Genomic DNA, 9,850 nt, shown 5'->3' with positions numbered 1-9,850 from the left:
TTTTTTTTTTTTTTTTTTTTTGGTCAACTGTATGGATACAAGCCTGACATTCTAGCATTCTGGGTATTAAAACTGACATTTTTCCAAACTCTTTTCTACCTAAAACCAAAACCAAACCTGTTGCCGTCGAGTCGATTCTGACTCATAGCGACCCCATAGGACAGAGCAGAACTGTCCCATAGGGTTTCCAAAGAGCAGCTGGTGGATTCCAAATGCCAACCATCTGGTTAGAAGCCAGGCTCTTAACCAGGGCTCCCTTTACTACCTAGGTACCAAAGAAATGAATGAATATAAACAAATATAAATAAAAAGAGTTTGAAGACTTAAGGTCAACAAAGAGGACTATAGATAAAAATGGAAATGAGAATTTTATTCTCACATCCCCCAAGTCAAAAAATGAAATATATGGAAGGGTAGTTGAGAGGGTCAGATTCAGTTTGGAAATGAGGAAGCAAGGATTCTCCTAAGGACCAAGAAAAAAATTTCCATTACTCATTTAGGCATTTATCAATGTTTAAAAAGGAATCTCCACCCAAACCAACCCCCCGCACGTCCCCCACACAGACACTCTTTGCACGTATACACCACCACCACCATCACTATTATCACAGGACACAATACTGAAGAACTTAAGTGTATCACTTTTTGTGAGTTAAAACAGAATTATTTTAGCCAGGAAACAAGAAACAGAAGATTGACGTAGATTATAGGCAACAAATAATAATAATATTATGCCTTTATAAAATTCTAAAATAAATAAACTTATTGGAATAATTGGAAACCCTGGTGGTATAGTGGTTAAGAGCTAAGGCTGCTAACCAAAAGGTCAGCAGTTCAAATCCAGCAAGTGCTCCTTGGAAACCCTATGGGGCAGTTCTACTCTGTCCTATATGGTTGCTATGAGTTGGAATTGACTCGATAACAAGGGGTTTGGTTGTTTTGTTTTTTAAATAGCAATAATGGAGGCCTGGTAGCAGAGTGGTTAAGCATTTGGCTGCTAACCGAAAGGTCGGCAGTTCGAATCCACCAGCTGCTCCTTGGAAACCTTATGGGGCAGTTCTACTCTGTCCTATAAGGTCGCTGAGTCAGAATCAACTCACGGCAATGGGTTTTTATAGCAATAATAAAAATAGTAGTCTCCTAGAAAACATAAACAAAAGAAAAACTGAAAAAAATAATATGAATTATGGTGTTGGTGAAGAATATTGAGTATACCATGCACTGCCAGGAGAACAAACAAATCCATCTTGGAGGAAGTACAGCCAGAATGCTCCTTAGAAGCAAGGACGGCCAGACTTTGTCTCATGTACTTTGGACATGTTATCGGGAGAGACCAGTCCCTGGAGAAAGGCATCATGGTTGGTAGAGGGTCAGTGAAAAAGAGGAAGACCCTCAAGGAAATGGATTGACACAGGTGGCTACAACAACGGGCTCAAACAGACCTCCTGTTGTGAGGGTTGTGCAGGACCGGGCAACGATTTGGTCTGTTATACGTTCGGTCACTGTGAGTCGGAGCCCCTTTCCAACTATTTCTATAATCAAATTGTTCTATCTCGTTTTCCTTTCTTCAGTGGATTTCTTCTTTCCCTGCTCTTTGTATTTCAATGGTGTTACAAGAATCTAAGGACTATCTCAAAGTCTTGATCACTTCTTGCTTCATATAATTCTGCCTTGTTGTGTGTTTTTTCCAGGGGCAGAAAGGATTTTCAAGCAGTGTTTTCCCTTGATATTGTTTTACTAGTGAATTAAATTGTGTAGTTGTCCCTGTTGCCAGAGTTATATTTCATACCAGAAATCTCACTGTCATTGTTCTGGGAACCATGATGTGCTGGAGATGCCATGGTGCCCTATGGCCACAGCCGTCTGGTGACTTCAGCAAGGAGGTTGGCTGCACCAGATTCTCGCAGCAGCTGCAAGCTTGCCACTGTTTCTGACATAACTCAACACACCAGTTCCTATGATGTAGGTTCACGTGCTTGTAATAGAATTTATTTTTGAGTAGGTAATATATTCACATGGAATAAAAGTTAAAAGATACAAAAGAACATAAACCCTGTCCCCAGCCACCTATATCCCCTATCTCAGAAGCAACCAACGTTCTTGTGTTTCCCTTCAGATATGTGCTATACGTATACAAACATTTTATGCGTTTTTACCCAAATGGTAGCATGGTATACACACTTTTTTCCACCTTCCTTCTATGCATTTAACTATTGGATATCATACTATATCATGAAATAGGAAAAGCATGAGAGAGTGATATCCTAGAAACCACGTGAAGAAAGTGTTTCAAAGAGGAGAGTGTCCTCCACTGTGTGAAATGCCTAAGTAAGATATACATTGAAAATTGACTACTGGATTTGGCAAAGAGGAGGTCATTTATGACTTCAGGTGAAGTGCTTAATCCAACTGGGGTTTAGAGTTTCAGTGAATGGGTACAACAGACAGTGTGGTAGACAGAATAAGACGGCCCCCAAGATTCCTATTCCCTGGTATACACAACCTGTACAATCCCTTCCCCTTGAGTGTGGGCAACACCTGTAAACACAGTGGGTTCCCTGGGTGATGCAAACAGTTAACACACTCAGCTGCTCACCAAAAGTTGGAGGTTCAAGTCCAACCAACGGCACCTTGGAAGAAAGGAAGACCTGGTGATCTACTTCCAAAAAATCAGCTATTGAAAACCCTATGGAGCACAATTCTACTTGGACACACACAGGTTCTCCATGAGTTGGAACTGACTCAACAGCAACTGGTTATCACTCCTACGATTATGCTATGTTATATGGCAAAGATGAATCGGTTTTTGCCGGGTCCCTAATCAATTGATCTGAGCCCTTTAAAGAAGGCTTAGGCCTTCCGATAGCTCCTGTTGACCTTGATGAAGCAAGCCACAGCTGCAAGAAATGAATTCTGCCAACAACCATAAGAGCTTGGAAGAAGCCCCCAAACCACAGGTGAGAACACCAACGCTGGCCAACATCTTAGCCTTGTGAGACCCTGAGGAGAGGACTAGGCTAAGGTGTACTTGGATTCCTAACGCCTGGAAACTGTGCGATAATAAATAGGTGTTGTTTTAAGCCACCAAGTCTGTGATAATTCGTTTCTGCAGCATAGGAACTTATACAGAGGGAGAAAGAGGAAAAGGAGTGAAGGGGGTAGACAAAGACTGATTATCATGAAGGATTACAGAACCTAAACTGACTAAGGAAGAAAGTGGGAACATGAGGAGTGTGAGGTACAGTGAAAGGGTGGGAGGATCAACAGATTTACTGTTTAAATATTTGTTGAGTATTTAATATGTGCTAGGTACCTATGCTAGGAGGGGGCTTCAAGGGAATTTGTAGTCCCTGTTGCAGGGACTTTGTGCTCAGCTGCTAACCAAAAGGTTGGCAGTTCAAATTCACTCAAAGGTGCCATGGAAGAAAAGCCTGGTGATCTGCTTCCATAATGATTTACAGCCAGGAAAACCCTATGGAGTAGTTCTATTCTGTAACACATGGGGTCACCATGAGTTAGATCGACTTGACAGCAACAGGGTTTGCTCTAGTCCACAGCAAAGGAAGAGCCATCCAAACATGATTATGATTGTGGCCACTCTCACGAGCTCGAACAGCAGGCCCCAAATGGCTGTGGAGTTGTCCTGTGACCCCTAGTGGTTTGGAGTCACAAAAAGATTGAAGAGGTCCTCAGAAGGGCAGGCACTGACCAGAATGGTAGCAGGCTGCTGGGCCGTCCTGAAGGGCCCTTGGCTCATATCCTAAAGCCACAAGAAAACACAACTATGTATTTGAGTTGATGGTCCTCTGCTGAGTGCCATTTAGTGTAAGCCCCACAGAGGAAGCATTCCTTGAAAAAGCCCTGAGACAGGAGATGGGAGGACACTTCCGAGGAACTGCTCAAATGCAGAGACCCAGGGAAAGAAACGCATCAGATGGACCTAGAAAGGGAATCATGAGATCTTATTAATTCTCAAAACAAAAAAAAGCAGCAGCAGCAGCTCTGTATTTATGGAGAGGGCAAAGCAGACTTAGCTCTACCTTACAGTACGGGCTAGAAATCGTGATCTGACACCCTTAATAAAAGGATTAGCCTTCAAGGTGATTTTAAATGACACTAAATCCGAAGAAATGCCCTTAAGTTGAAATGAATGACAAGCTCCTTTGTGCACTTGTTTTTCTTTCTTAGCCTGGGCATTCTTATGTGTAGTTTAACAACACTGCAATTATCTCCAATTATCTTAGCCGGCATCAGAATTTCCGAAATAAAATTATATTTATTTCCAATAGTAAAGCCATTCAATTACTGCCCTTAGGTGAAAGAGCTGAGGGTGACAAATGACACAAAAATCAAATAAACAGAGGAAGTCAAAACACCAGCAAGGTTAGAAATCATTTGCTCAAACTTTAGTTAATAAGTACATAATGAAGTTTCCGATCTTACCACTGAAAAATTGGTTGTATTCTGTGATATGGGATTTTATCATCATTTCATTATAATGCAGTGGTGCAAAGAATGCAGGGTACTTTAGTAAACAGTATTTTCAAGTAGCTGTACCACAGCATCGTCTTTTGTTAAACTCTTGCTGTTGTCGTTCAAGAGCTATTGTCTACACAAATATAGAAAAGAGTCCACTTAATGTTTGTTTTCTGCCTCCTGGCTAGTCTTCACTATCTATAGAGACATGATTACAAAGGAAACACTAAGAACAAAACAGGAAAGATGCTAGAAGTTAGGGGGAAAAGAAGTAATTGGGCAGTTGCAAGACTGGTCTGCTCTAAGGTATTGTCTCTGAGCAATTAAAAAAGCTCAGAATTAACTTACCAATAACAATACTAAGTACAACTAGCATTTTGGAGAATTTCCTCTGAGCTTTAACATTTGCATATGTGGGTTATCTGTAAATATCAAAATACGACTAAGAGAGAAGCATTTTTTGACAAAGGTGATTCCATCCTCGTTCTTGAAGTACTTTCTTCACTTGGCTTCCTGGACACCCACTCTCTTAGGTTTTCTCCCACCTGCTTGTCTGCTCCTTCTCAGTCTCCTTGCTGGTTCTTTTTTCTCTGCCTGACTCCTCTTGCTCGAGGTCTCAGACTTTCTACTGACATTCTGTGCCAGGGTGAGCTTCTCCAGTCCTGTGGTTTAAATATCAACTTTACCCTGATAAATGCTGTCACATTGACCTTTACTCTGAGCTCTAAACCAAATAGCCGGAATGATTTTTTTTTTTAACATCAATCAAATTAAGTCATCCCTCTGTTTAAATTTTTCCAAGGCTTTCTATTGAATTTAGAACAAAATCTAAGCTCCTCACACGGCCTCCAACGTGCTCCGATGTTATCTTTTACTCCTTGGTCCCTCACAAACTCCACTCCAGCCACACTGGTCATCTTGGCCAAATTTGCCCCATTCTGTCAAAGTACCTCCCTCATGATGTGTTGCTCCCCAGATTTTCAAATGGATAGCTCTTTTCATGATTCAAGTCTCTGCTAACCCTAAACACTCTGTCATGGATTGAATTATGTCCTCCAAAAAACGTGTGTATCATTTTGGCTGGGCCATGATTCCCAGTATTGTGTGGTTGTCCTCCATTTTGTGCTCCTCACTAAAACAAAAGCTTCCTGATAGCAGAGACTTCGTGTTACTCAGTGCTGTATTTTCCATGCCTAAAATTATCTGACACAATAAACATATGCTGTGTAAGCAGTATTATTTTAGAGATAAGAAACTAAAACTTGAGATGTGTATTAGTTTGCTATGGCTGCTGTAACAAATTACCACAAACTTGGTGGCCTGAGACAACACAAACTTATTCTTTAATAGTTCTGAAGGTTGTAGTCTAAAATCACAGTGTCGGTAGAGCTGTGTTCCTTCTGGAGATTCTAAGGGAGCTGACTTTTCCAGCTTCTAGAGGCCACTTAAATTCTTTAGCTCATGGCCCCTTCTTCCGTCTTTAAATCATATTATTTTAAACTCTGGTTCTGTTGACATATCTCCCTTTTTCTGACTCTGATTCCCTCTATGTCCCTCTTATGAGAACACTTGTGATTACATTGACTATCCAGATAATCCAGGGTAATCTCTCTGTTGTGGTTACTCTTTTGTGTCAACTTGACTAGGCTATGATGCCATTGTTTGGCTGAACACTGGTCTAGAGATTTCAGTGAAGGCATTTTGTAAATGTGACTAACATTTACAATCAGTTGACTTTAAGTAAAGAAAATTACCCTCAGTAATGTGGGTGGGCCTCATCCAATCTTTGCTCCTTAAGAGCAAAAACTGAGATTTCCCAGCGAAGAAAGAATTCTGCTTCATGACTGTCCTGACTGAGTTCCAGCCTGCCAGCCCTTCCCTATGCATTTCAAACTCAAGACGGCAACATCAACTCTTGACTGAGTTTCCAGACTGTTGGCCTGCCTTCCAAATTTTGGACTTGCCAGCTCCTAGTGACATCACAAGGGTTGGTGTCACCCAGTGCAGTAACTCATGGTGTTACCTCCCATGGGGGTGGATGAGGCTGGCCTGCACACCCCCTCAATGAGCAGAGTGACCTGGCCCCCCAAACCCCCCCCCAGTGACACATGTTATGGCCCCATCCCTCACAGCCCCACACCCCCTTGGCTCCCCTAGCTCCTCCCTCTCCCATTTGCGAAGGCAGAGACCCTCCTCTCTGCCCAATGGCAGGTGCTGGGGCCTGGCTGCCAGCACCCTGTCAGGCGAGGGGGTTGATGAGTTATGGCACTGGCTGATGGGTGACACCAACCCTAGTGATGCTACTGTCTTGGTGGCCCATCCTCCACTGGCATCAGCCACCGGCCACTGCCACCACCTCAGACCCTGAGGTCATTTTGCTGACACCCCCCTGACAGTGTCAGGGGGTGCAGTTGCCACTGCTAGCCCCCACGATCATGTGAGTCAATTCCATACAACAAATTTCTTTATATATATTTGTTGTTGTGTGCCATCAAGTCAATTCTGACTTATAGAGACCCGACAGGACGGAGTAGAGCTGCGCCATAAGGTCTCCAAGGCTGTAATCTTTAGGCAAGCAGACTGCCACATCTTTCTCCCAGTGAGCAGCTGCTGGGTTTCACCCATCAACCTTTCAGTTAGAAGCTGAGTACTTAACCACAGCACCACCAGGGCTCTCCTTCTCTCTCTCTCTCTATATATATATATATATAATCTTGTTTTGTTTTTTTTCTGGGGAATTCTGAGGATACTTTCCCCATCTCAAGATCCTTAATTTAATCACACTTGCAAAGTTATTTTTGCCATGTAAGGTAGCATATTCACATATTCTAGGGATTAGGACATGGACATCTTTGAGGGATCATTAGTCTACAACTCTACCACAGTATATTTAACTAGCATGATCAAGATTATTTAGCTAGTAAGTGCAAAGACCGGCTTTAAACTTGAGCTTTTTGACTCCACAGCGTAAATTCTATAAACTGTGCTATCCTTTGAGCTTTAACATGCCAACCAGTCATCCAGTCCCAACAAAGCCAAGCAGGAGGATTGTACACCTGGGGTGATTCCAAGACTGCCAGGCGAAAATCACAGTATTGTAGCAATGGTGGCCCCCCTGGTGTTCTGTTATCAGGTTCTCTTCTCCATTAAGGTATTTTTGACAGTATGTTACAAAAGATCCCTATCATTCCAGAAAACACTGTTTAATGTATATGTTGTTGTTAGTTGCCATTGAGTCGATTCGGTCTCATGGTGACCCCATGTGTGCAGAGCAGAACTTTGTTCTATGAGGTTTTCAAGACTGTGAACTTTCAGAAGCAGATCTTGAGGCCTGTCTTCAGAGATGCCACTGGGTGGGTTTGAACCACCAATCTTTGGGCTAGTAGTGGGATGCTTCACTTTTTGCACCACCTAGGGACTCCTTTAAAGTATATTTTTGTTGTTAGGTGCCATTGAGTCAATTTTGACTCCTAGTGACCCCATATGACAGAGTAGAACTGCCCCAAAGGGTTTTCTAGGCTATAATCTTTACGGGAGCAGATCACCAAGTCTTTCTCCCAAAGAGCTGCTGGGGGACTTCAGACTGACAACTTTCAGGTCAGCAGCCACGCTGTTAATTGTTGCACCACCTGGTGACTCCTCCAAGGTATGCAGTCTGCACTAAATCTGCAAGAGATTCACAGTGATAAAGATATCACTCTGTTTGCTGAAGGAGACTATCCTTAACACTGAACTGTACAAAGAATAATAATACTGAGACTCTCTACCATTTTCTGAGCATTTGTTATCTCCTAGATACATTTACATATACATTATCTAATTTAATTCTCACTACAACCACAAAAGATAGGTATTATCATTTTTATTGATAAAGAAATTGACATTTATAGGCACTGAGTGAATTATTGGAGCCACCCAGCTCCAAATTAAGTGCAGGGATTTCAAAGACTGATCTACCTGCCTCCAAACTCCACACTCTTTCCAGTAAATCCAAATGCATTCCAGAGCAAACAAGTGCTTTCTTGCTGAACACTTCATTCATAATCTATAAATATTAGGAAAAAATCAAAATGTAGGATGCTAGTAAACTGCCTTCTGGGTTTTTTTCTTGAGAGCTTCAAAGGTAAGACAGTGGCTTCTATAGATTTTCCAAATTACAGAATCCCTTACCCTCATATGTTGTTGTTGTTAGGCGCCATTGAGTTGGTTTCGACTCATAGCGACCCCACGCACAACAGAAGGAAACACTACCTGGTCCTGCGCCATGCCCACAATCATATGGGTTATCATAAATTGAATTGTGTCACCCCAAAAATACTTGTTGGAATCCTAACCCCTATACCTGTGGATGTAAACTAATCTAATGTAATGTAATCACTTTCCATAATGCAATCTGACATAATCAATCGAGATCATACTCATGTAGGGTAGATCCAAACCTAATCACTCTGAGTTATATAAAGAGCAGCATAGATACAGAGACGGCTGGCAACAACAGGAGAAGACAGGTGCTAGGTGAGGATCGTCTACAAGCCAAGGAACCAAGAAACACCAGGGGGCTACTGACAAGGAAGGAATCCACAAGGCTCAGACCCTGATTCGGACTTTTAGCCTCCAGAACTTTAAGCAAATCAATTTCTAGTCTTTAAAGCCACTCACTTGTGGTATTTGTGTTACAGCAACACTAGGAAACTAAGACAGCATAGTGCCCTGAACATTATACTAAATAAGTACTCAGTGAAAGTTACTAAATCAATTTAAATGCAAATTTGCCAACTTTTTCAGAGGATGAGATGTTATTCATTTCTTCTATGAGGTCATGTAGAATTTAGTTGGAGAAAGAGAAGATAACTCCAGGTGACATACTAGTAACAGGGTTCCTAAATGCAGCAGGGAAGGGATACTCACCATTGCAGTGCTTCACCCCTGATGGGAATGACACTTTTTGAAGTAGTCAGAGGTTGGTAACCACAAATGCACATTATCTACCAGGTAAAACTTTCTAATCTGTTGTTGTTGTTGTTGTTAAGTGCCCCAAGTCGGTTCTGACTCATAGCGACCCTATGCACCACAGAACAAAACACTGCCCAGTCCTGCACCATGCTCACAATTGTTGTTATGCTTGAGTCCACTGTTGCAGCCACTGTGTCAATCCATCTCATTGAGCATCTTCCTCTTTTTCGATGACCCTGCACTTTACCAAGCATGATGTCCTTCTCCAGGGACTGATCCCTCCTGACGACATTTCCAAAGTATGTACGGCGTAGTCTCGCCATCCTTCCTTCTAAGGAGCATGCTGGTTGTACTTCTTCCAAGATAAATTTGTTCATTCTTTTGGCAGTCCATGGTATATTCAGTATTCTTTGCCAACACC

This window comes from Trichechus manatus, unplaced genomic scaffold (assembly GCF_000243295.1).
Source record: "Trichechus manatus latirostris isolate Lorelei unplaced genomic scaffold, TriManLat1.0 scaffold00095, whole genome shotgun sequence".
NCBI lineage: Eukaryota > Metazoa > Chordata > Mammalia > Sirenia > Trichechidae > Trichechus > Trichechus manatus.
This window is presented reverse-complemented; position numbering follows the sequence as displayed.